The following is a 25,233-nucleotide window of genomic DNA, read 5'->3' as shown; positions in this document are numbered from 1 at the left end:
CACCATGCCGAGTCACATTCCTGTCCCCCACGCTCAGGATCATCTCCCTCGTTTCCTGTCCTCCTTTGTGCCATGTGCATTCGAAACTGTCGTGCTGCGAGTCTGGGGAACACATGCTGTTTCCTCAATGCCGCTTTGCATTTCTCAGTTTGATTTTAGGGAACGACGTGAACTTGGGTCTCAGAGTCTCTCTGTGCCCTCACCGCTGCCCCCTGGGCTGGGTTTGCATGCAACCACATGGCTGGGGCTGTCCTCTGAGGGCCCGTGGGGCTGGCTCAGCCGCCACCACCGCCACCATTTCTCTCCCTGTTCCAGCTCCTGGAATTATTGCGGCAGATTTAGCCTGAGGCTGGTTCCACGGGAGCCTAGAAGCTGGGGTGTCGCAGTGAGGCTCAGCCGGATGAAATGTGGTGGCTCTCCGTAAGATCAAACCTGGGGATTGGCCCTTTCTCTAGCTTTCCGGGTTGCCTGGGCCCCTCTGCGACCTCTTACACACCCCCACCCTGACCCCTGACGCTGTCCCCTGGGACACTGGGATGCAGGGGGTGAGGGGGTCGTGGCGTGCAGTTTGCTAGCTCCAGGCTGGCCTCTCTGCAAAGCTCAGAAGTGTCAGATCTGGGGGAAATCTGATCACAATAGTGATGGTCGACGTGGACGAGTCTCACTGGATGCAAAGTGCTCCGCCCACATCATTTTATTTACCCCACAACCCTGTAAGACCGGTACTATGACTATCCCCATTTTACAGATGCAAAAACTGAGGTTAGAAAACTGAGGGCTTTTGCTCAAAGTTACCTGGCTCTGATTCTAAAACCTACACTCCTAAACAGTCTGTGTTGAAATGATTTGTGTTTCCTTTGGGGGTTTCTTTCCTCAGCGAATATGGGCAGAAAGATCTAGAAGCCTGTCACCAAAGGGCGGCACAGCCTCATGTGCACCCAGTTCCAGCTGCGGGCCGCTCGTGAACAGTGTGCTTGTGCAAAGTGTGTTCACGGCTGTTACCTCATTTGATCCCCATGAAATGCCTGTGAAGCATGTAGGGGTAATCCCTCGGAAAGATGGGGAGGCTGAGGCCCAGAAAGACCCACCCTCTGAGTGGAAGGACAAGCCTGAGCCTGAAAAGAAGCTTTTAAAAAAAAAATTATTTTAGAGAAGGAGAGAGAGAGAGAGAGAGCGAGAACATGCACGTGCAGGGGGGAGGGGCAGAGGGAGAGGGAGAGACTCTTAAGCAGACTCTGCTGAGCTCGGAGCCCCTCGAGGGGCTCGATCTCACGACCCTGAGATCAAGACCTGAGCCAAAACCAAGAGTTGGTTGCTTGAAGCGACTGAGCCACACAGGCGCCCCTGAAAAGAAGCTTCTGTGTCCAAACTTCTGGGAGATGTTTCCCTCCTTGCTGTGGCAGCTCTCTGCCCAACAAAAACCTTTGTCGGTGTTTGTTTTTGTTCTTGTTTTTGTATTTTTAAGAGCCTATTTCTAAGAATCTCAACCGGCTCGTGCTGGGGCTGGGCCTGACGTCAGGCCGGCTGCGGGCCTCCGCAGTGATGGTGTGGGGACTGCGTTTGGACTGGACGGAAGCACCTTTCCTCTCCCCGGCAGGCTGCAGGCTCTGTGAGGGCAAACATGTGTGTCTTGTTCAATAAATGTTCTGCTTGGGGCTTGGGGTGGGCTGTCCTCTGCTGGAATCCGTCCCCTCCACCCTTCCCGTCTCATGTAGTTCAGTGCGTATCCTGGGCCCTGATGTACACGAGACCCCACGATAAGCTCCCCTATCGTCCTGATCTTTCCCTTCACATCTGATGCGTGTTCAGGGTTACACGTGTGTGATCATTTGTTCCGTATCTGGATCTCTGGCCAAAGTCCGGCCGGTGAGGTCAGGCGCCACGGTGTGTCCTGCCGTGGAACCCTCCTGGACAGGGTCTGGCCATCGTGGATGTTCGGTAAGGACTCACTGGCCTGATGAACCACAGTCCCTCTGGCCAGAGTTGTGCCACCAGCGAGCGAAAGTGGGCAAAGGTGGGGGAGAGGAGTCAATGGGAGCCACGTGTTAGAGCCCCGTGGAGGACACTGAGCCCAGGGGCAGCCACAGTTCTGGAAAAACGTTGTTGCAGATTTCTAGTTGTGGTATCATTTTCATTTATTTATCTTTAAAGATTTTATTTTTTTATTTGAGTGACAGTGAGAGAGCCCAAGCAGGGGGAGCGGCAGGCAGAGGGAGAAGCAGACGCCCCACCGAGCAGGGAGCCTGACACAGGGCTCGATACCAAGACCACGGGATCATGACCCAAGCCAAAGGCAGGCGCTTAACCGACTGAGCCACCCAGGTGCCCGGTGGTATCATTTGTAAAGAAGAAAATAAAGATATTGGCGAGGGAACCATAGCTGTTTAATCTGACCCCACTTTGGTTTTACCCACATCTTGTCCTGGGACCACACTCAACCCTGGCCCCACTCTAGGATGTTCTATTTCATAAAGACCCGGGTGAAAGAAACCCTTCAATCCTGTCCTACGTCTCCTACAATAAAATCCAGGTTCTTACCGGGACTGGTGATCTGTCCCTGACCCCACTGACACCCTCTTTGTTTTTAAGTTTTTATGTAAACTGCAGTTAGTTAACACACAGTGTAATGTTAGTTTCAGGTGTGCAATATAGTGATTCAGCCCTTCCACACGAGACCCAGTGCTCATCGCAAGTGCTCTCCTTCATCCCCGTCACCTAGTTCCCCCCATCCCCCACCCACCTGCCCTCCTGTAACCATCAGTTTGTTCTCTAAACTTAAGAATCTGAATCTTGGTTTGCCTCCCTCTCTCTTTTTCCCTATGATCATTTGTTTTGTTTCTTAAATTCCACATATGAGTGAAATCATATGACATTTGTCTTTCTCTGAACAACTTATTTCATTTAGCATTATTCTCTCTAGCTCCATCCATGTCATTACCAAGGACAATATTTCATTCTTTTTTGTGGCTGAGTAATATTCCATTATATATTATATATATACATAGACACCCCCACATCTTTATCCATTCATCAATCGATGGACGCTTGGGCTGGTTCCATAATTTGACTATTGTAGGTACTGCTGCTATAAACATTGGGATGTATGTATCCCTTCGAATTAGTATTTTTGGATTCTTTTTATTCTTTGGGTAAATACCCAGTAGTGCAATTGCTGGGTCATAGGGTAGCTCTATTTTTAACTTTTTGAGGAACCTCCATTCTGTTTTCCACAGTGGCTGCACCAGCTTGCATTCCGACCAACAGTGCAAGAGGGTCCCCCTTTCTCCACATCCTCACCAACCCCGGTTGTCCCGTGTTGTTGATTTTAGCCATTCTGACAGGTGTGGGGTGATATCTCACTGTAACTTTGATTTGCATTTTCCTGATGGTAAGTGAAGTTGAGCACCTTTTCATGACCATGAACACCCTCTTATGGCCCCGCACCCATGCCACTCCAGCCAAAGGAGTCTACTCTCTGTTTCTCAAATATGCGAAGTGTGTTCCTGCCTCAGGGCCTTTGCTCTTGCTGTTCCCTCCACCCCAGGTCTTTGCTTGGCTGCTCCTTTTTATTATTTAGGTCTCAGCTCACATCTTACTTCCTAAGAGGGGTTTCTCTGACTACCCCACTCCCACCACACATCCTTCTATCCTGTCTCCCCATTTATTGTTTACACTGCTCTCTGGAACTTGGCTTATTTATTTATTTCCTTCCTTACTTTTTTTCTCCCGTGAGACTACAAGCATCATGAAGGCTGCTAGCTCCTGCATCCTTGGAGCCTAGGCGAAGGTCTGGCACATAGTAAGTGCTCCGTCCTACATTTGTATGATGAGAATAAATGAATGGACAAGATCTGATTCTAAGGAGGCCACAGAAGATAGCAGGGTGGGGAACAGGTTTGGCCTCAGGCAGGATGCACCTGCTCGTGGATTTTGCCATCACTCTCTCCTGGTGGAAACCGGAGGGTCCCTCTCTTTCGCTTGGCACCCCTCTTTGAGCTTCTCTTGTCACCTGTGGGAGATGAGTCCCACAAGAGACAGTGGTTAGGGGTTACCACTCATGGGGTCATGCACAGAGTGGAAGTCCGAGCTGGAAGTCCCACTGACCTGGTGAGATCTGTCCGAGAGCAGCCCTGTTGGGGGCACTGGTGCTCGGCAGCCTTTAGCAGGCCCCGCACTGGAGTAAACCATGCAACCTGCTCAAAATGAGCTCCTTTGCAAGGGTTCCCCAGATGGGCAGTGAACCCGGGCTCGAGTAGTCCTCAGCCTTGTAAGCTCTTGTCACTGTAAATAGTCACCTGCCAGGCCATGAGCCCCTGCAGGAGGTGAGGTCCTGGGGGTGTATAAAGATGGGAAGGCAGGATTCCTGCCCTTGAGAGGCAGTTACAAAACAACAGGACAAAAACAGAATATCCATGCCGGCAAATGTGTCTACAAGAAAATGAACTGGAAGGATAGACATCGAGACGTTTTTGGTGACAGGTGACTGTCTGTGCTTACCTACGTACTATGATGTGACCATGCATTATTTACATTATCTGAGAAAGGTTTCATTTGTTTAAATATAGCATGGCCTGTGGTACAACGCAGCGTATGTCCCCTCCTAAAAGACTGGCCACAGCAAATGTACTGTGAACCAAGAGTTCAGAGGAGGCAGACTTAAGTGGGTGGCAGGGGCCCGGGAAGGTTTGCAGGGAGGTGGGCTCGAGGCAGGCTCAGATGGAGGAAGAGGCTTTGGGCAGAGTGGAAGAGTGTCAGGAAGGTGAAAAGCAGAGTCGTGGGGTATGTGTCTGTGTCCGAGCCCCGTGTACACGCCAGGCTGACCAGAGCAGGAGGCTGGAGCTGGACAAGGGCTGGGCCGAGGGCTTTCTGTTGTCTGCACGTCAGCCGAGTTTTTATTTGCCTGAATTTCCCCTTAAATGGTGAGCATCTTGGGGAAAAGAACCTGATTTTGACATTGAATTCTCAGCACAAGTCAGAGAGTAGGTCCGATAAATATCTCACATAGATGAATGAAAACTAGCAAAGGAGCTGATTCCCATCGAACGGCTGGTTAGCAGCTGCTGGCTGACTGAGATCAACCAGTTCAACCCCATCCTGACCCAGTGGTGAGGAAAGGCACAATCTGAGTGCCGGTGGCTGGCTTTGGGCAGCCTGACACCTGGTTTGACGGGACTGATTAGATACTTTGGCATCCAGTCTGGGTTGTCCTCACGATGCCAAAACAATCGATCACTTCAGCCGAGAAAGAAAACAGGACGGCCAAGTCCGTCTGCAGGGCTGTGTGTTCTGGACGGCGCGGGCCACTGACTTTCAGCTGCCTGTGTTGGGCATCGCACACAGCACAGGTGAGACAAGTGCATTATGCCACTGCCTTTTCTCCGGTAGAAACGGAGAGTGGTTCACCCACGAGAACCAGCGCTAGGCTGCAGGGTGCCTCAGGGTGCCCCCGACATCTTTCTGGGAACTCCCCCTGCAGCATCCGTAGCAACAGCCCCCCTTGCAGGTAAGGAGCCAAGGGTCGGAGAGGTCCATCATATGATGGTGTGGGTCCAGCTGAGACTTGAGTTGCCTCTTCAGACTCCAAGTTCCAGGTCCTTCCATCAAACCCATGTCTTGGGGGCCAAAGTGTTAGAAGAAAGATCTGGTTAGATGTTAGGCTAAAATGTGGGGCAAGTCTGAATGACTGATCAATCCGTCCTTGACCGGAGTCATCAGATGTTTTCTGTGCTTGTACATGCATTCGGTGGAGTGGTGGACGGCAAGTTCTCTGGGGGCGGACCACCTGGGCGGGAATCCCAGTTCACCCATTTAGAAGCTGTGTGACCAGGGTAGATTGACCTAACCTCCCTGTGCTTTAGTTTCCTAACATGTAGAAAGGGACGGACCATAGACTATGCAATAGGTCGTGGTCAGGATTCGGTGAAACCGGCCACACAGTGCTGCCCACGGCTAGCTCTCCATGCGTGTGGCTCTGACTTGGAGCCGGGCACCGTGCGTGCGTGGGGGATGTAACCCCAGGGGCGTCCACTGGCAGAGGACAGGGCTTGGGTGGGAAGGAGGACTCACGCATGTGCTGAGCCTTCTCTGGCCACTTGTACATGTGGTCACAGCTCAGCAGCCACGTGGGTGAGGATGCTCGCGAGGACTGGTTATAGTGGTTATGACAGGATTGCGGGATGCTGTGCATTGCTCTTTGACCTGCAGGAACGATGACCTGCGGTATGCAAAGCGTGGTCAGTGGAGACAGAAACAGGTTCCCAGATTTGCCGAATATGAGACATTGTAGAAAATGGTTATTTTTGTATTCACTCGCTCAGACATACATTTAAGAAGCTCTGCATGGTAGTTGCCATGTGACAGACACGTCATAAATGCCAGGACATCAGAGGAAGCTCATCGTCTGAAAGGAGAGAAAGGCGTTAGGCATTTAAGCAGCGTTCGGTGAGGTGAGCACAATGTGGAGATTTGCATAGGGAGGATGTGTGTCTGATCCAGTGTTTGTGTGTTTCCGTGTGTGTGTTTCCATGTGTGTGTGTGTGTGTGTGTGTGTGTAGTGGTGAGGTAGGGCTTCCTGGAGGAAAGAACATCTGGGCTGAGAGCTAAAGAGCAAGTAGGACTTGCCCAGGGTACCGGGGGAAGGGTATTGGCAAACACACAGTCCGGATAGAGGGCCCAGCAGCAGTGGAGGCAATGAGACAATGGACAATGGGACAAGGGTCCCGGCATGAGCAGGTGTGTACAGTGGGACAAGCGAGGGGAGCTGAGGGTTGGTCGGGGCCCCACCATGGGGACCTTGTGAGTCTCGGTGAGGGGTTTGGATTGTGTCATGGGCAATGGGGAACCTTGGCAGCTACGAGCAGACCAACCTGGCCAGATGTATATGTTTGCTAGATCTCAAATGCCAAAATGAGCTACGGTCTGGGCTGGATGACAGAAGGTGGGAGTGGGGAAATTAGACTAGAAGGGACAGTAAAGGTTACCGGAGGCTGTGGTCTCTGATATCCAGGGAACGGTGGTTGGTGGCTGGAACCAAGGAAGTGGCAGCAGAATGAGTGGAAGGGAGGAGGGGATAGACTAGGGACATCAATGTACTGACTCTGGTGCTCAAACGCTGGGATATCCCAAGGAAGAGTGTGGAGTTAAGGACAGCCTGGGGAAGAGAAGCCACCAGTGGAGAACCATTGTGCACGGAGGGGGTAGGTTATGGAACCTGAGAAGCATCTGCTGCCATATACCCAGCAGATGACTAGCTTCTGAGCAAGTGACCGAGCTTGAGTGATAGGTCTGGGCTGATCAGATGGACCTGGGAGTCTTTGCAGAGATAGTGAAACCTGGGGGCACGGTGAGTGAGACGCACAGCAGGCCAAACACAGAACCATGGGGCAGAGGAAGAGGGAAGAAGAGCCTAAGATCGGTGGGTGGAAAACGGGGAGAACGTGGTGCTGTGGAAGCCGGGGGCGTTCTGCACCAGTCAGGATGTGCTCTGTTATGCTGCTGTAACGGACGACCTCCCGAGTCTCAGTGCCTTCACCACAGACATTTATAGCATTGACAACATAGTGTAACCATCTCAGGTCAGCTACTGCCCTCTGCCAGGACCCAGGCTGATGGTGCAGCTGTCCCTGCCACCACACCCGTCTCACAGCAGAGGTAACAGGGGACATGGTAACCAGGCTCCACCTCTGGAAGTTTTCACTCCAAAGCGACAGATACCCCTTCTGCTCACATTTCCGTGGCCAAAGCCAGTCCCAGGCCAAGCCTGAGGTCAACATGGCCAGCTAATATAATGCTCCCCAGAAAGGGGGCACGGATATCCTGAACAATTATGCCCTTGACCACAGATTATGGAGATTCGAGGAGAAAGGAGGGACAAACAGCTTGAAACACAGTCGAGACAGCCAGGACGACAAGGTCCGAGGGGCACCGTCCAGGTTTGGCAGGTTGTGGATGTCCACTGTCCTCCCCGCGGTGGGGACAAGCAGGCAGCCAGGACAAAGGCAGCAAGTGAAAAGTGTTTTGAGAAATCTGCAATGTGAAGAAGGGTGGCCACAAAGGAGAGGAGTTTTGGTGATTTTCCTGATTCTGTGTTTTCTCTTAAACTGGACGCAGGCATGTGGCAGGTTGCCAAAGAGGCCACAGATTCTTCCCGGCTTTGTATCCACGCCCATCCGAAGTGTAGCTCTTCCCACAAGGCAGAGACTCTCTGTCTCCCGAATCAGCCTGGCCCTGTGACATCGTTCATCGGCAGGATAGGGGCAAACCTGACACAGGAACCCAGAAAGGACTTGCCTTCCCTCTGCTCTGGGAGCCCTGAGACAGTCTGCGCACGAGCCCGGGCTAGCCTGCTGGGTGATGAAAGACCCGTGCTCTTGCTGCCCCCTTCTCCGCTCCCCATCACCCCAGCCAACAGCCAGCCAGCCTCCAGGAGCGGAGCCACCCCGCCGACCGGCAGCTGACCACAGATGCACAAGGGAGCCCAGCCAAGATCGGAAGACCCGCCATGCTGAGTCCAGCCCAGAATGCCAGCTTATGGAGTCATGAGCTAAATGAATGGTTGTTTTAAGCCATTATGTTTTGGGATGGTTTGTTATGCAAAAAAAAAAAAAAAANAGTGATACACTGTATGTAATGAGATTTCCAGCAATGAGCAGGATATCTGTAGGATCGTATTGGAGACTTGAGTTCGTGAAGATTGTCCTTGCGGGATGCCTGTGATGGTAACGACTTTAGGAGGTTGGCATGTAGTAGGTGCTTAGTAAGTGCTGAAAGACCGAGTGAATTCCATTTATAAGCACACCACCAGACTGTGGGCTTGGGATGATGATGATGTGTCAACGTAGGTTTATTTTTTATTTTTCTTAAAGAATTTATTTATTTATTTATTTATTTATTTATTTATTTATTTATATGTCAAGAGCAAGTGTGAGTTGGGGCAGGGGCAGAGACAGAGGGAGAGAGAATCTCAAGCAGACTCTATGCGGAGCACAGAGCCCCATAACCCTGAGATCATAACCTGAGCCAAAATCAACAGTCAGACACTTAACTGAGTCACCCAGGTGCCCCTCAGTGTAGGTTTATTGATTATGACAATGTACCACTCTGTTGTGGGATATGGACATTTGGGGAGGTTGTGCATGTGTGGGGACGGGAGTATCTGGGAACCTTCCATACTTTCTGCTCAATTCTGCTGGGAACCTAAACCTCTTCTTAAAAATGTTTATTAATTAGTATACACACACACACACACACACACACACACACACACACACACACTCCTGGAGAACTTCCAGCTGAGTTTTGGGAGCCAGGTGGGGTCAGTGATTGGCTGAGGTTCCATATTATTTATGGGTAAAGACAAGACCAGACCCAGGTCTTCCCCGTCAACGCCCCATCTCCATCCCCACATGTAACTTCTGTCCAGTCCTCCCGGCAAGGGGGCCAAAATGGCATGAAAGGCCATCATGTTGAAGAGAGGATGGGCATGAATATTTTATATTCTCTCCCTTCTTGTCAAAATCCACAGTATTGCCTTCCATCCATCAACATCCTTCGAGCACTCTGTTCGGGGTGCGGCATGCCTTTTTGTATTTATTTCTTCATTTGGTCTCTGGCCTTTATGAACAGCCTCGCTCTGAGACCCTTCAGAGCAGGGACGTTCTGATGGCAAACAGACAGTTTCCTAACTTGGGTGACTTCTCGCCAAGTTCATTGCTTTTACATTAAAATAATCACTTCAGCTGGGGGCAGCTGGGGCTGAATGTTAGCCGCTTAATTGCACCCACCTTTTAGCCCTCTCCTCGAAGATTGATTCCAGGGCTTTCTTGGCATAATAGATGCCAAGGTCTGTAAAAGCAGAAAGTGGCAGCCCTCTAACCAGTGCAGCAAACCAACTGATGCATTTCTCCTGTTAAATTTACAGGCTTTATTGAAAGGTCTTCGGGGAGTTGCTTGCTCATTAAATACACCAAATACAAAATCTCTCTTAATACAGTATTATCTTGGTAATATAGAAGACTTCCCAATGTGAGCTCAGACAGGGGATTGTCAAAGCTTTTAGGAGGCCACGCTCGCAAAGATTGTGCTTCCCCTCATAAGCAGCTACTCTGTACCCCTGTGATTTGGGGGGGTCCTACTCTGCCTAACCTAGTCCAATGCACCCCCCTCATGTTGCCTCACCCCACCTCCATCGCAGTCCAGGCCAAAGTGTAGCAAAAGGTAGGGCAGCTCGCAGACCTAGGGGACATTCAGCATCAGATCTCCTCAATGACTTTGAGAATTGAGAAGTGGAAAATGACTTAGAAATCTGTGATCCTTTAGCCAGGTCAGTTCTGGCTTCCGGCAGTGGCAGGAGGATGAATTTGGTGGCGGCAGTGGGGAAAGGGACAGTGGCTGGCTCTTCACACTCCAGATGTTTGGGGTCCTCAACCTTAGTGACCCCATGGAGCGTGCTATTTTGAGTTAGACCCTGGCCACGGCCAGCGGCGCTCTGCTTCCGGTGGGCGCTCTGTCTGCTGGTCGGGTCCAGCAGCAGGTGCACGGAGATGGAGGCGCCCGTGCTTGACGTGAGATCTTCACCAAGTCGCTTCATATGTTCCGACTGTCAGTTCCTTTCTGAGTAAAATCAGGTTAAAAATGCCTTTCCCTCTTCACAAGTTTGGCAAAAAAAGAAAAAAGAAAAAAAAAGAAAAAGATTCCATCACTTTCCTAAAAGGATATGGGTCAACTAATAGCACAGGAAGTCTCGGGTAATTTTGATGGAACAGAAATAGAAGGGAAAGCCCGGAGTGAGGGCTGCACATGCTTAGTCAGAAGAGGAGCGGGGGCACTGTGGGATGTATGAGCGACAAGATCGGCAGGTGCTGGCTTCACGGACGCTCTGCAGGTCTCTTCATCGAAGGGCAGACACCTTTGCCTGCCCAACCTCAATGTCCTCTCCCTCCTCCCCCTTCCTTCCAGAACGCCAGCGTGGCATCCGTCCAAGTGCCCACCTGATTGGGGACAGGCGTCTTCACCTCTATCGTGCCGTGGACCCCTTGGCAGTTGGAGAATAACGCTTTTAAACAATAAACAATATACATTGCAAAGGAAGCCAATTATATTGAAATGCGGTTATTTTTTAAAGATTTTATTTATTTATTTATTTGAGAGCAAGAGAGCGCGAGAGAGAGAAGCAGGGAGGCTGATGTGGGGCTCGATCCCAGGATCCTGGGATCATGAACCGAGCCGAAGGCAGATGCTTAACCCACTGAGCCACCCAGGCGCCCCTGAAATGCAGTTATTAAAATATTTTTTAAAACTGATTTAGTGGTGTGCTTCCTCTTAGCACACCATGTGATACTCACGGCAGGTGGAACCATGAGAACCTTCTACGGTATGATGTGTGCAATTTGGGGGCATCTGCCCCAACTGTGGTGTGACTGGAAAAAAATACCTGTGCTTCCTCATGGTGATGCAGTCACAGGGACCGCGAGCGCTACTATATTCTGTTGCCTACATTTGTAATTCAAGGGATGGTGGAGTTTCGGTGGAGGTGAGTAAACAAAAAGACATCCTTCGTTTTTCTATCCACACTCACAGCTTCCATGAAGCTGATCCTCAGTTTCCTGAAATTGAGGTGCTGGTCATGTTATTAACCTCAAGGGATGTCATGAGATTGGAGAACAAGCCTGACCCAATGTCTCTTCTCTTCTCCTCTTGAAGGTCTGACATCAGCTGTGCAAAATGCAAAGGCAGACTCCAGGTTAAGAGTCCTGATCTGGAATAACCCAGACGAGTCTAATTCCTCGCCTTCCTTCTGAATCTTGTCTCTCTGGGTTGACCATCTGCCCTGGGACTTTCTGAGACCCCAAGCTCACTGCTGGACCACGAGCGGGCGCTGCCACCGACGCCCAGCCCTCCAGCCATGCAAGAACCCAACAGAATGTGCATCAGTCTTCGGGATCATTCATCATGGCTTTTGTCAATCCATCTGGAGCGAGGAGCAGCTTCCTGGAATTTAAGGAGCGACAGAAATGAAGCCTGGTGCACATCCGCTCCTGCACGTGACCAGCCCAGGCTTCCCAGGAAACGGAAGAGGTGCCCCAGCTTGTGAGCCCCTCTTGGTGGATACGCACCCATTGGGCAATCCCAGCCATTCCCAAAGGTGCTGAAAAGGAGGCGGCAGACTTGGGTTCCAGTCTGCTCTCTGCTGTTGTCTTCCTGGGTGAGCTTCTGTCTTTCTATCTGTAGAAGGAGCTCCCCAACCGTACCCTGCCACCTGCCTCTTAGATTAGCAGGAGCTTACAGAGCATGGTGGTTAGGGTGACTCCAACACGTGCCTGTTGTATGTACGACCATGGTTTTCACTATGTGGAGCCTCTGTTTCCTTATCCATGAAATGGGACCATGATGCATATTTCTCGAAGGCTGTTGTATGAATTAGAAACTCACTCAATAGCTCATCCTCAGTGTCTAATGGACATCAAAAATCTAATCTGTCCCAAACGAAACTCTTGATATCCCCAACCCGCCTTCAACCCAGTCAATTCCCTTCTCTGTCCCAAACCTTTCCATGATTCCCAATCCGCTCAGCACCTCAAGCAGCTAGCAAGGCCCTCTGTCCTCACTCACCACACCCCCTACCCCTATTCACAATCCCTCCAGCCACATTTTCCTGGAGCTCACTGAGCCTATGCCTGCTCAGACACTTTGCACCTGCTGTCCTCTCTGCCTGGAGCATTCTTGTGTCTGCGTCTCACACTTGCCTCTTCTTTATTTTTCTTCCTCGTCCTTACTGCTATCTGAAATTACAGCATTTATTTATTCACTAGTGCGAATAATGTGTTGGTACCTGAAAATGTCTGTTGGCTGTGAAAGGCATTTTGGCAAGAATTGGGAAGAATGGACTAAGAACTAGGGATTAGATGACTTTAAGAAATCACTGTTGGGGGCACCTGGGCGGCTCAGTCGGTTAGGCATCTGACTCTGGATTTTGGCTCAGGTCATGATCTCAAAGTCGTGGGATTGAGCCCTGAGTCAGCTCCGGGCTCAGATTCTCTCTCTCCCTCTCCCTCTGCCCCTCCCCCATTGCTCACTCTCTCTCTCTCTTTCTCTATCTCTCTAAAATAAATAAATAAATTAAAAAAAAAGAAATCACTGTGAATTCAATTGAGTGTGATAATGGCATTGTGGTCAGGGTGAAAAATCAAGAGGCCTTAACTATTAGACACAAGCTGAAGTTTTTGTGGGTAAAGTGGATGCCTGGGGTTTGCTCTAGAATATTCCAGTTTAAGATAAAACTGGGAGTCAATGAAGAACAGCTGAGTGTTAACTGTTAAAATTAGATAATGATTGCATTCGGGTTAATTATATTATTCTCTTTCTTTTGGGTGGCTTTGCACATTTCCACAATTTAAGTTAGACATATTTGTTGAACCCATAGGTGAGTGAATGCATAGCGTGTTAAATGCACTCAGCCCAGAGTCTAGCGCGTGATACGCGCTTACTATTAGCTCACAGAATTGTCAATAAAAAGAGATAAGAGAGCACGCTGAAATCAGAGGGGGCGGTGGTGCTCTTGAAAAGCAGCCCTCTGCTGGCCACCACCCACACTGGGGCCTGGACAGGGCAAGGGGCCCTGCGTCCTGACCCCGTGGCCGGCTCCCCCTGCATCGCTCCTGGAAGGACTGTGCTGGTCCCACTGCTGGCTCCAGGCGGAGCCCCGGGCAGGGCTGAGCAGGCAGGCTTTAGTGTAGAAACACCTGTCCAGTAGCCCATGCCGCACACACTCGCAGGTGGCATGGTTGTTATAAGTGGCACGGGGGTGCCGGGCTTCTGACATTGGGGCACTGAATGGGCCCTGCCCTGGGCAGGACAGGTAGGGGCGGCCATGGAGGCTCGTGCTCATGCAGCACTGAGCAGAGGAGGTCTGGGAGCTTGGTGCCATCCCCGGCTCTGGAGTCAGGTACCCTGGGGAGGGCGGCAGTGGGCAGGGGGAGCCCCAGCGGGCTCTCAGTGAAGCCAGGAAAGCCAGGGAAATAGGATGGGGTCTAGCCACCTGCAGTTTCCTGCAGATCAGAGCCACAGGGGCAGGATTTGTGATCGGGGGGCATTCCCGGGGTCATGAGGGGACGGCGCTCCTGGGGGTGGGCAGAGGCTTGTGGATGTCCTGTCTGGCAGTGAAGCACTGGTGGGTGCAAGACCGACAGCTCTGGGTGGGGGTGCCGCTCTGCCGCTCATTAGCTCTGAGACCTTGGGCAAGTCGTTTACCCTCTCTGAACCTGTTTTCTCGTCTGGAAAATGGGACTAACGGTAGATCCACCCGGCCAGGCATTGTGGGATGCAGTGAGGTCATGTATGCGTCATGCCGAGCTCAGCGGCTGGCCCGTCCTAGGAGCTCAACAATCAGTAGTTATTGATTACTATTGGTTTGGGGTGGGGACTTCACAAATATTTGTCCAACAATCCCATTTGTTTGGCCTGTAGTCCACGGTACCCTTAGAGCCACAGAGGGCTGTGTTGACTGACAAAATCAGGTGTGGTTATCAGGAAGGAATGAAAGGATGCTGACTGATGGCTTCCCAGTGGGGTCTTCTCCCACTTTCAGCCCCATCTGGCCAGCCCACCCCTCCCATGACCCAGAGCTGCTAGTCTCTGCCGAAAGGCCCAGTAGCACTGCTTTCTAGAACCTCATCCAGGTGAGCGCTTGGAGGCTGAGACAGCAACTGCTGGATTGCTCTCTTCCGGGCTAAGTTACAGGGGGGCTCTCTGCCTATGACGCTCAATCCCACAGGAGCTTGGAGAGGTGAAAACATGAAAGTCGCCATGTTTCACACCTGAAGGCCCACCGTACAGAGGCTGGAAGGAGGACAATTTGAGACAAATCAAAGAACTCCCACCTCACCCAGTGGAAAATCCTGATAAGCTAAGGCACGGTGGGCCTGGCAGCAAGCATAAACGGGTCTGTGATTAAATCAGGTGACGCTTTTCCTGTTGCCCTAGTAAGAGCGGTCTCACTCTAGGCCTGGCGAGGACTGAGGATGTCCCCGCAAGCGTGCCGGCTGTGAGCTCCAAGCTCAGCTCCCAGTTTGGAAGCCTCTGGAGTTCTTAGAAGCCCCCAGTTGAGCCGGCCATCGTCATCAGTTTCAGGTCCTTATCGTCCAAACCACGCTGTCAGAGCCAATCAACAGGCGTTGGCTTGAGTGACCAGTAAGTGGCATTCAGTCTTCCTCCTGCTGGCCTCAAAGCTGGGCGGGGTAAATTTGGAACAGCTATAGCCACCTTGCCATCCTGAGAGGAGAATCTGACAGAGAACAAAATCCACAATGGAGGGACAGCTGAGGGGTAGGAAGAGACCACCTGGGTCCTTATGACACCATTAAGCTCCTGGATCAAGCCGTATCTGAAGGCAAACTGGCCATGGACCTGTCAGTTAATAAAAGCTAACATATTATCCTTTTAGATTAGCCACTTTGGGTTATGGTTTTTGTCCCTTGCAACTAAAGGATTCCTAACTGCTACAACATCTCCACCCCTCGGAAGTTTGAAAACCCATTTGGGGGCCCTGGGGTGTCACTGTAAGTTTTTGAACTGAGGAGTGGTAAGCACTAAGCCTCACTGCAGACAGCATCTGGGAAGACAAGAGAGCAACCTGGCCCACACTCACCCCGACTTGGCTCTGCCGCCTTATTTCTCTGCCTGTTGCCTCCATCTGCCGTGGGGAGCGATGCTCTGAGTGCCTACCCATTCTGGCACCGGCTTCCCTCACGAGCATCTGCTCCGTGAATGAGCTTCACATCAAAGTGGCCCGGCGGCTTTCCTTAAACAAAACAGCCCTTCCCCTCCCCTCTGCCTTGCAAAGGCAAGATACCTCATTTAGCCACCTGCGAGTTTCCTTTCATGGTCCCATGTCATTATGGGATGGCTCTGATGGGGGCCCGGCCGAGGGTGGGGGAGACACAGTCCACCATTGCAATTAATTTATTAGAGAGCGTGAAGCCCAGCCCAGGCCGCTGCCTGCTTGAGGTGTTGGGTGGGGGTGATGAAAGCCTGGGCCCACAGTGGGGGGATCTGCAGCATGGCCAGGCCCTGGGCTTCGTGGTGGAGACCACCCGAACGCAGCCCCAGCTCCTTGCTGGCCTTATGGACTTGCCAGTCAATATCTTCGTGCAGAGGACAGCTCAGACTTGTCCACACATGCCACCAAACACCAAATGCCATCCCTTCACTGTGGCACACGGAGAAGGCTAAGAGCTTAGTATTTGGCGTCAGCTGGCTTCACCATTCTGTAATCCCTGTCAAGGCACGCCACTCTTCCGATCCTGGTTCTCATCTGTAAAATGGGGTTTGAGGACACCCACGAAGGGATAGTAGCACGTCAGGCCTCTCTGCGTCGGCCGTTACTGTCCTTGCCAAGCAGGAGCAGGCTTCCACCCCAGGAATCCCAGAAGAACAACGTGGCCAATTTTGCTGCCAAAATGGTCATGAAAAAAGCTCAGGGTCCTGCGCTGTGTGAGCCGTGGGCTTGGCTCCTTCCCTTCAGGGGGCTGTCCCCACTGTCGTGAAGGGGAAGCAATCTGCGTCCCCAGTCGTGGGAGTGGCTGTGCCAAGCCCACCTCCCGCCCCCCTCCCATGAGCTTTGGACCCATGGACTCAAGGGGACTGTGGGACTTTAGGACTGGGAGGGTCCTTGGGGTCCTCGAGGTCCCTCACCATCCCTGGCCAAGGCTGACTCCTGGGATTACGCACCCTTACCTTGGAACACACAGGTTTGAGCCCCACAGAAAGTCCAGTCCTGTGAACCCTGAGAGTGTGAGGTGTTGGGGGTTGGACTTCTGGTGGCTCCAGGAAAGTCTCACCATGCCTCTCTCTTCTTGACTGTCACCTGCAGGCAGGCCCCTGACTGCGCCATACAGGCTCTCTGCCTCTCTCTCTGCCAGCCCTAAGTACTCAAGGGGAGGTGGGTTTTGGAAGAATGGAGGTGTCTGTCCTTGCTGCTATGTCTAGCTCTCTTGGCACCTTGAAGAGAGTTGCAGCCATCACCAGGGAAGAATTTGAGTTTCAAATCCCTGCCATGTCTTCAAGGTCTGCAGGATCGGGTCCCCACCAGTCTCTAGGTCCTACCCTCACACCCAGCACCGTAGCCCCACCAGTCCCATTTTCCAGGTCCCTCACCAGGGCCTTTGCACATGCCGTTCCCTCCACTTAGGGCACCTTTCCCATCACTCTGGCTCCTTCCTCTCTCAACGTCTCTTCCTAGGAGGGCTTCCCTGGCTGCCCTGCCCCAGTCTGAAGCATGGGGCTTTACCACTGCCCTCAGCGTGCCCCACAAGAATTCCCTCCCCGGTGTGTTATCTCGGGTGGTTTATCCACTGCAACCTCCCAGCCCCTGAGATTACAGGCCTCAAAAGGGTCGTGGGTGCCGGGCGGCGGGGGGGGGGGCTGTTTCATTCCTGCTTCTATCCCTCGTTTCTAGGGTAGAACCTGGCCCAGTGTCTGGGTGAGACATCCTGGCTGCTCAGCGGCACACATGGCATCTAATAATGAACTCTCCAATTAGGCACCTAATATAGAGGCTTAAACTAAGGCTTGTTGGTAATGAGGCTGTTCACAAAAGGCCTTTTATCCCGGCCCCACTGCTCCGGGGCTCCTACCTTGGCAGCTGTGTGGCAGAGTCGTCCCCCCCCCCGGCTTTTGTTAACCCGGGGGGGGCTTGTCCCTCACCTGTACCCTGGCCAGGCCCACCCTGCCTCCGGCCTCCCCCGGCATCCCTGGGCTGTGTGTGCCCTGTCCCAGGAAAGCCCTGGAAGCAGCCAGCTGCTCCGGCCTCCCTGCCCCTCTGCCTCTCCGCGCGGCTGGGGCTGGGACAAGCTCTGGGAAAATGCATCTCTGGGAGCAAAGCCTCCCCGTCCTTTCCTTACAGAGACACCAATCGGCTCAGCCCCCAAAAGTCTTCGGCTTTAGGAATGTTAAGACTTAATTGCCTCATGGACACGGAAAGAATGGAGGGGCTTCTCCAGGGAGTGGTTTCTTTCCCCCATTGGACAAGGACAGGACTTGTGACTGATGAGAGGGGGAGGCGAGCCCCCTCCTGGGGGCCGTGACAGATTCCACCGACATCGAGAGCGCACCCTCCCTCGTTCCACTCTTCCTCCGGTTGACTTTTCAGAGGTGATTTCTCATGGCGTTTTCCTGATCTGGAAGAGGAGCCCGGGGCCGGGGACTTTCTCAGCCATTTTCCCAGCACCCCATTCTTACCGGGGCACGCAGGTCTTGTAGGGTTTGGATTCTTGGTAAATTTGCACAGGAGGCCAGCGTGAAGAGTAAAGGGTGGCACGCAAATTCACTGTCCTGGCCCCTCCTGCCTCCCAGGAAGCTCACTCACCGCCCTGCCCTCGCTGCCCTGCACACCCTCTCGCTCTCCTCCTAATACCCCCAGCTCACCCCCAGCTCGGGCCTCCACCCTTGCCCGTTCCCCGCCCTGCAAAACCATCTCCTAGACCTTTGTGTGACTCACTCTGTCTTCTCATCTGCAGGTTGCTTCCCATGACCTTGACGACCCATCCATATAGAAGGACCAGGTACACCCTGCAGGGGGCGCTCGCCCCCATTTCACGTCTTTGTGTGTTTATCAAGGGCCAGTCTCCCCTCACTGAAACACAGCGCCTGCTAGCTGGCTGCTCCGCCCGCCGTGGTTTCCCCGGGGCCTAGTGCAGTGCCTGGTCCGTAAATATTTGTGGAAAAGGGAGCACAACTTCTCCTTCTTGACCCACAAAAGCTCTTCCAGCCCCGCAGAAAGCCTCGCCTCGCCGGACCCCTCCCAGGGCTTTGCTGTTGACAATGGTGCCTTCTTGAAGTCACCTCCTCTTCCAAGCTTGGCCCAGTGGGGCCAGGATAACGAAGCTGTTTTAACATAAATAATTTGCTTCTGAGGTGTAAGAAATGGGGAATATTTTTAGAAGGCCTGCCCTCCTAGGGGAAGTAAATGACTTATGAAAACGGGATTTTTCAAAGTGGCCTTCAAGAGAAAAGGGAGCCGTGTGTGATGGCCAAAATGGAATTCTATGAATTAGTGCGACTCATTATTCTGGTCGTACGCACGCAGACACACGCACACACACACACGCACACACACACTCGCTCACTCACTCACTTTTCCTCCTGCCTTCCATTTCATGGCCTTAGCTCAAATCTGAAATAAAACCACCGCAGCCCTCCCCCCCTGGCCCTCAGCGGCGGCCTGTCTGATTGGATGCCTCCCACAGCCCTCAAGACCAGAGCTTCAAGGAGGAAGCTGCGGGGGCACGCTGAGCCCTCGCTTCTTAAAGTGCGCGCCGTAAGTTACCTTGAAATGTTATATTTAAAAAAAAAAAGTATTTTAGGTTCAACAGACACTTGGGTTCTTGTTAACAACTCATTTAAGGAGAAAGTGGGGGGAAGGCATTCAGTTCAAGGCTTCTTTGACGACGTGAACCTCCTTACTTTGAATCCTTACACTGTGGATGGGATGAAAGATTTCGTGGAGACGCAGATGGGTAAATGCGCAGGTGAGCAAAGACAGATGTTCCCGACAACGGAGTGGCAGGCATCTTGGGATGGGCTTTGTCTGGCCAATAATGGAGAACAGATACTGGCGGGGGGGGGGGAATGGGAGACCCAGAAAACCAAGACACAAAACCCACTTTTGTGGCCATTGTGTTTCCACTGGACTCTTGATCAGGGAAGACGTGCTGTTTGGAGAACTAATAGGCACCCGGTCCCTTTGATGAGGCACGGGCTGAAAACCAGGTTCCGGAGGAGTTATCCATCACCGGCTCCCTGAGGCCTTTCTCCCCTTGTCTACAAAATCTGGCCTCCAAGGGGGCACGGATCTGTCTCCTGCCCATAGCTTCTGAAGGCCCAGACAACCAGCTCTGGGCTTTGTCCAGAAGAGTCATGGTGGCTTCCCATTGTCCGTAGGCTCCGACTATGACTCCAGACTCGCAGGCTAACAACCAAGGTCCACCATGAGCTGGCTCCACTCTGCCTTTCCTTCGCAGTCCCCTAACCTACTTAAGATCTCCACTCCCAACACAGCCATCTCCTTCCTTATCCCACTGCACTCTTCTCCTCTCCCCTTCTCCCTGCAGTCTTTCCTCCTCTGGTCTAAGGTCTCTGCGTCCTGACAGATCTGACTCCCAGGCACCTTCTGAGATGAGCCCATCCGCACTGAACTCCTGTGATGGGTTCTCACACACTGATTCGATGTGCATTTGACCCATCTCGCTGTCAGGCTAGACTACTCTCCCAAAAGGTCCATCAGCTTCCTAGGCATTTGCCTGACAGGTGTCGGCACATGGCCCGGGGTGAGCAGAGTGGGCACAGTAAGAAGCATTGGCTTCTACTAAACTGCGAGAAGTGGCCTAGCGGTGGGTCAGAGATGCAGGGGATATGGGCTCACTGCCTGCCCCTGGGGATCTTCCCTCCCTGAGGCTGGGACGTAGGATTCGACCGCCACCATGTGTTGTTACCCTCCGCTATCACACTAAAACCTGGAGGACCCTCTGGTCCCTGGGCGAAGCCAAAACCTCTCAGCTTCTCGACGTTGGTCCAACTCTTTCTCTTCTCTAACAGCTCGCTCCATCAATAAATGGTCGTTGAGTGCCCCACCACGTGCCAGGCACTGGGGATCGGCCATGAATATCCCAGACATTGTCCCCATTCTCTTGGGACTTAGAGACAATGAATTAAGAGGCACAAAAAGGATTGATTACAGTTGTGATAAGTGCAGTGAAGGGTAGGTGTGGGCTGCTCTACAGCATCTGGAGAGATACAGCGGTGGCTTCTCAAGGACCTTGTTTTACATTTGGTGGGGTCTGAGCAAGCCGTCCTGCTGCGGGGGGAATGGGGAGCCCTGATTTGCCTTGATGGACCACTCGATGGAATGCTGGGTGGGGACGCGATGGAAGAAGGTCAGTTCTCACTGAGATCTGTGGTGAGGCTGGTGAAGGGTCTCCAGGCAGGGATCACACTTACGAACGGAGAGGCGACCAGAGCAGGAATCGGCAGTCCCTCCAATTGAGGCCATCACCAGAGATGTTCCAGCATTCTCTGATGCTAAGCGCCTTCTCCTCTTTAAAATGAGGGCCTTCTTTTCAACAAGCTCCCAAGTCCCGCATCCTTCAAGGCCTCACTAACATCCCCCTAGTGGCTACAGATCATTCCCCCACTGGTTCTCGTTCACTTCCTTAGGTTTCTACTAATTAAAGCTGGTGAGCTGTCATTGATCCCGGCTTCCTCTGCAAATGTTCCTCCACTCGATCTCACAGTGAATTCCAGGAGAATTAGAATCCCATCTAGCTCTTCTCTGGGTAGCAGGGATCCTTGATGAGGGCATAAGCCAGGAGAAGAAAGCGTCTGGCATGCATGCCACTCCCACTTGCTAATACGGTGGCCGTGGCAGACATTATCAATCAATCCCCACACTCATCTCTGCTGTGCTCGGACAGGGTTGAAAAGCACCTTCTCAGAAGCATCTTCTCTGGTCACCCACTGAAGGAGGTCACTGCCCCCCAGTTGTTTTCTACGACTAAACACAACCTTTTCTTCACAGTGCTCTAATTACATATTTTTAAAGACGTATTCAAGACCCGTTTCCCCAATGAGCCTGTGAGCTCCATGCGGCGGGAGCCTGCCTGTTTCTGCTCATCACACAATCTCTGGGGCTGAGCGGTCTCCGTCGCAGACAAAGAGGTCCGTCACTATTTGCTGCAAGTCCACTTAATGCTTTAGTCAGTTAGAAGGAGAACCCAGTCTCCTTGTCAACACACCTGGGCTGAGTCCCGGCTCTGCACTTTCCTGACTGGGTGTGGGGGGCAATCCCCTCCCTTCGCCCCCTCAGGGCCTGGAGCCGTGTCAGTGGGACTGCTACCTCCTACCTCGGAACTTCCAGCAGATCTGGGGCAAAGCCTGTCCTTCCGAGCTTGGGGGCCACGGGGAATTTTATTTTGGATTTGAGAGTTGGTTTATTTTGGAGCTGGCGGGCCCTCCGTGGGCAGAGGTCCTGGGTCCTGGCTGGCAGGCTCTGCAGCTGCGGGGAGCCTGTGGGGCGGGGACCTTGGCTCCCAGGCACCGGGTTCTGCTGCGGGAGGTGTGGACTTGACTATTTAGCATGCAGCAGGGGGATTGCTGCCCGCATCTTACTTCCCTCCTCCTGCACCCCTGCGGGAGAGCAGGGAGAAGGGCGCTGTGTGCACCCATGCCCGTTTGTTGTTTCTATAGCTGGGGCCCGATGGCTCCCTCCGCCCCCGGGGGGATTTGAGCCCTCCTGAGCCTGGGTCTCCGCAGACTTGCCCTGCTCTGGCCAGTGAAGCCTGCCTAATGCATCCTGGGGGAGGCGGATGCCTTAGGCAAAGCGGCTCCTCTGGCCCTGCTGAATTCAGCTCCTGGCTCACGGGCTGGAGCCAGTGGGAATTTGTGTGCGTGTTTGAGGGGTGGGGGCGCCAGGGATGGTCCAAATGGATCAGCTGGGCTCTGACGGGCTGTCTGCAACCCCAGAAAGGGTGGGGTGTGCTGAGGCTGGGCCCAGTGACACTGGAAAGCCATAGGGAGACCCCCCTCACCCCTCCACACCCCTTCACCCTGCGCCCCGGCCCTTCATGGTGGTACAGGGCAGGGCCCTGCAAGAGTCCAGCCTTTCTCCTAGAAGGGGGTGGCCTCATGACGCATCCTCCCAGAAGGCCCCTGAGCTGGGGGAAGGGGGTTCTTCCTGCAGAGACACCAAGCCCGTTCTCTCTTAGCAGCCAGACCTGGAGTCTAGGGGCAGGAAGCAAAGGAGGGCCAGGTAGCAGGCCCCAGAGCGGCAGGCAGGTCTGGGGGCCCTTCCCCGGGCTTCTCTTCTACTCAGCAGCACCGACTCACCGTACCCCTCTTCCGAGAGTGCCCGTCCTCCCATCTCCGTCTGGTGAACTTCTCCTCACCCTCAACGTCCAACTCAAACGTCACCTCCTCTGAGAAGCCTCCCTTGATCCTTTCAGCCAAGGTTACTTGCTACTTCTTTGGGTTCCTACCCTCTTCCCATTACTGTGCATGTCTCAGCCGAGTAATTTCTAATTCACTGGGAACTTCTTATCTTCTGTCCTCCCCTGGACCGCAAGCTCCAAGGGCATCATCTGTGTGCTGAGCCAGGCCCCACCATGGCCCCCGGTGACACTCCACTCCCGAGCTTCCTGTTCTCTGTCGTGCTGAATAGGGCCAAACCGCGTGACCGGCAAGACGTCGCCTTAGTGATGGTGTGCGTGACTCAAGGGACGAGAGTGAGGAGGACCCTGGAGCGTCTGCCTTGCTCTATTTTGGGTGGTGAGGGAGCCACGTCACCCCCGGACCCCTGCGGAGAGGTCCGGAGGCCTCCTCCCCACAGCCAGCGCCGACCAGCCACCCTGTGACGAGCCCGTGTGTCCTCTGGGCCCGGCCAAGCCTGCAGATGGCGTGACTGCCACCTCACGAGCACTCCGGAGCCAGGACCTCCTGCCAGGCTGCCCCCCACTCCCGCCCTACAGAAACGGTGAGAGGTGGTCCGTGTTGGTTGTTAGTGGGGGAACATTCTTACCCGGCAGTAGGTAACCCGTAAGCACCTGTTTCCTTCGGGGAACTACCCTGCTTCCCTGCGTGTGGCTTTGGTGGAACTGTCTGTCCTGGGGCTCCATCCTCTCTGGGGCCCTGACCCTGGGGAGGGCAATCAGACCCTCTGCCTGGAAATTGTGTTTGCAGCAGAAATACTCGCCTGGGAGTGGAGGGTAAGACTAATTCTAGAAACGACTCGATGCCACACAAACACACACATACGTATGTTCACACAAACAACACACACGTTTGCGTCCATGCATGCATCACATACGTGTGTGAACAATGCGCCAGACACACACATGCATGCATGGACACATGTTTCTATTATACACACACGTACATAAATACATGCATTTTCTTTTTTGTGCAGCGTTGACTATTTTTGGCAGCCAGATAAACTGGACGGGGACAGCTGCCTCCCTCTCACCGTCCTCCCAGTGCCATCAACCACCGCACCCATCACTGAAGCCCCCAAGTGCCTAGAACACACACGTCATTCGTCATTCGGTAAGCGCTCAGCCACCGTGTTGAATAAGTCAGAGCCCAGAAATATGAATGATGTCAGGGCTATTTATTGTGATTTAAATTTGTGTTTTTGTTTGCACCCTGGGGGAAGAATTTAAAAGCCGGAGAATTCTTTATGCTTGCATCTCTGAATTTCTCCCTCCCTCTCCTACCTTCCCAGCGGCTCCGGCTCACCATCTATAGGCCACTTCTGTTGTCAGGCCAGGGGCTGAAGGGCTCTGCAGACAGCTGCGTGCCCTGGCCCGGTACCCTGGGTGCTTTGAGGTAGGAACTGGGGGGAGGAGAAGCATAAGCCATGGAAAAGGGAGCCAGCATGGTGGTGATGGAAATGGATCTCCATTGTCAGTGTCCTGGAGGGGACAGGTCCTTCCTGGGAGCCATGGCTGTGTGGCCCTTCTCAGGAGGCGGGATCATAGCCTGGGGCGCTCCCTTCAGAAATCCTTGAGCCAGCTTGGTGCAGAACCAAATGGAGCTTCCCATCTGCAGGGAATTTGGGGCTTTTGTGGGCTGTGACCCACAGTGAGTCAGCAGTGACCAGTGTAGACTGACACCAGGGACAGGGAATCCTATACCCCGGGGTACCGCTCTGTGTTACATCCCAGGACCTGGGGCTGCGCCAGGGGGAATCCCACCGATGACTGCAATGGAGTTTCCCGCCAGTCCAGCGTAGCCGGGGCACAAAATCAGTCTGATAGTCATTTGCTTTAGGAAGACGTGCCATTTCTTTCACACCCAGGTTTGTGGAATAAGGCTCAAAGCTCACAGTGGCAGGATTTTTTTCTTTTTGTCTGTTTTGTTTATTATTGCTTTACAGAGCCTAGTACTTGCTTAACACGCAATAGGCTTCAAGAAATATTAATGTATAAAGGCACACATAGGAAACCATTGGTTGGGTGCCCACGAAATGCTAGAGATTCTATAGAAGTTTCCCTTAGATTCTCTTCTCACAACCACCTTAGAAACTTGGTGCTCTTGTCCACATTTTCCTTCCTTCCCCTCCTCCCTCCGTCCGTCCCTCCCTCCCTCCCCTACTTTGTCTGTCCTATTGCACTTACGGGCATGTTTACATAAGCAATGTGCTTACAAGTACATCTTTTTAGTTTGTATGAAGGTTAGTGTGTCACAGTT

This window comes from Ailuropoda melanoleuca, chromosome 12 (genome assembly GCF_002007445.2).
Source record: "Ailuropoda melanoleuca isolate Jingjing chromosome 12, ASM200744v2, whole genome shotgun sequence".
Taxonomy (NCBI): domain Eukaryota; kingdom Metazoa; phylum Chordata; class Mammalia; order Carnivora; family Ursidae; genus Ailuropoda; species Ailuropoda melanoleuca.
The sequence above is the reverse complement of the archived record's forward strand: the minus strand, read 5'-3'. Positions refer to the sequence as shown.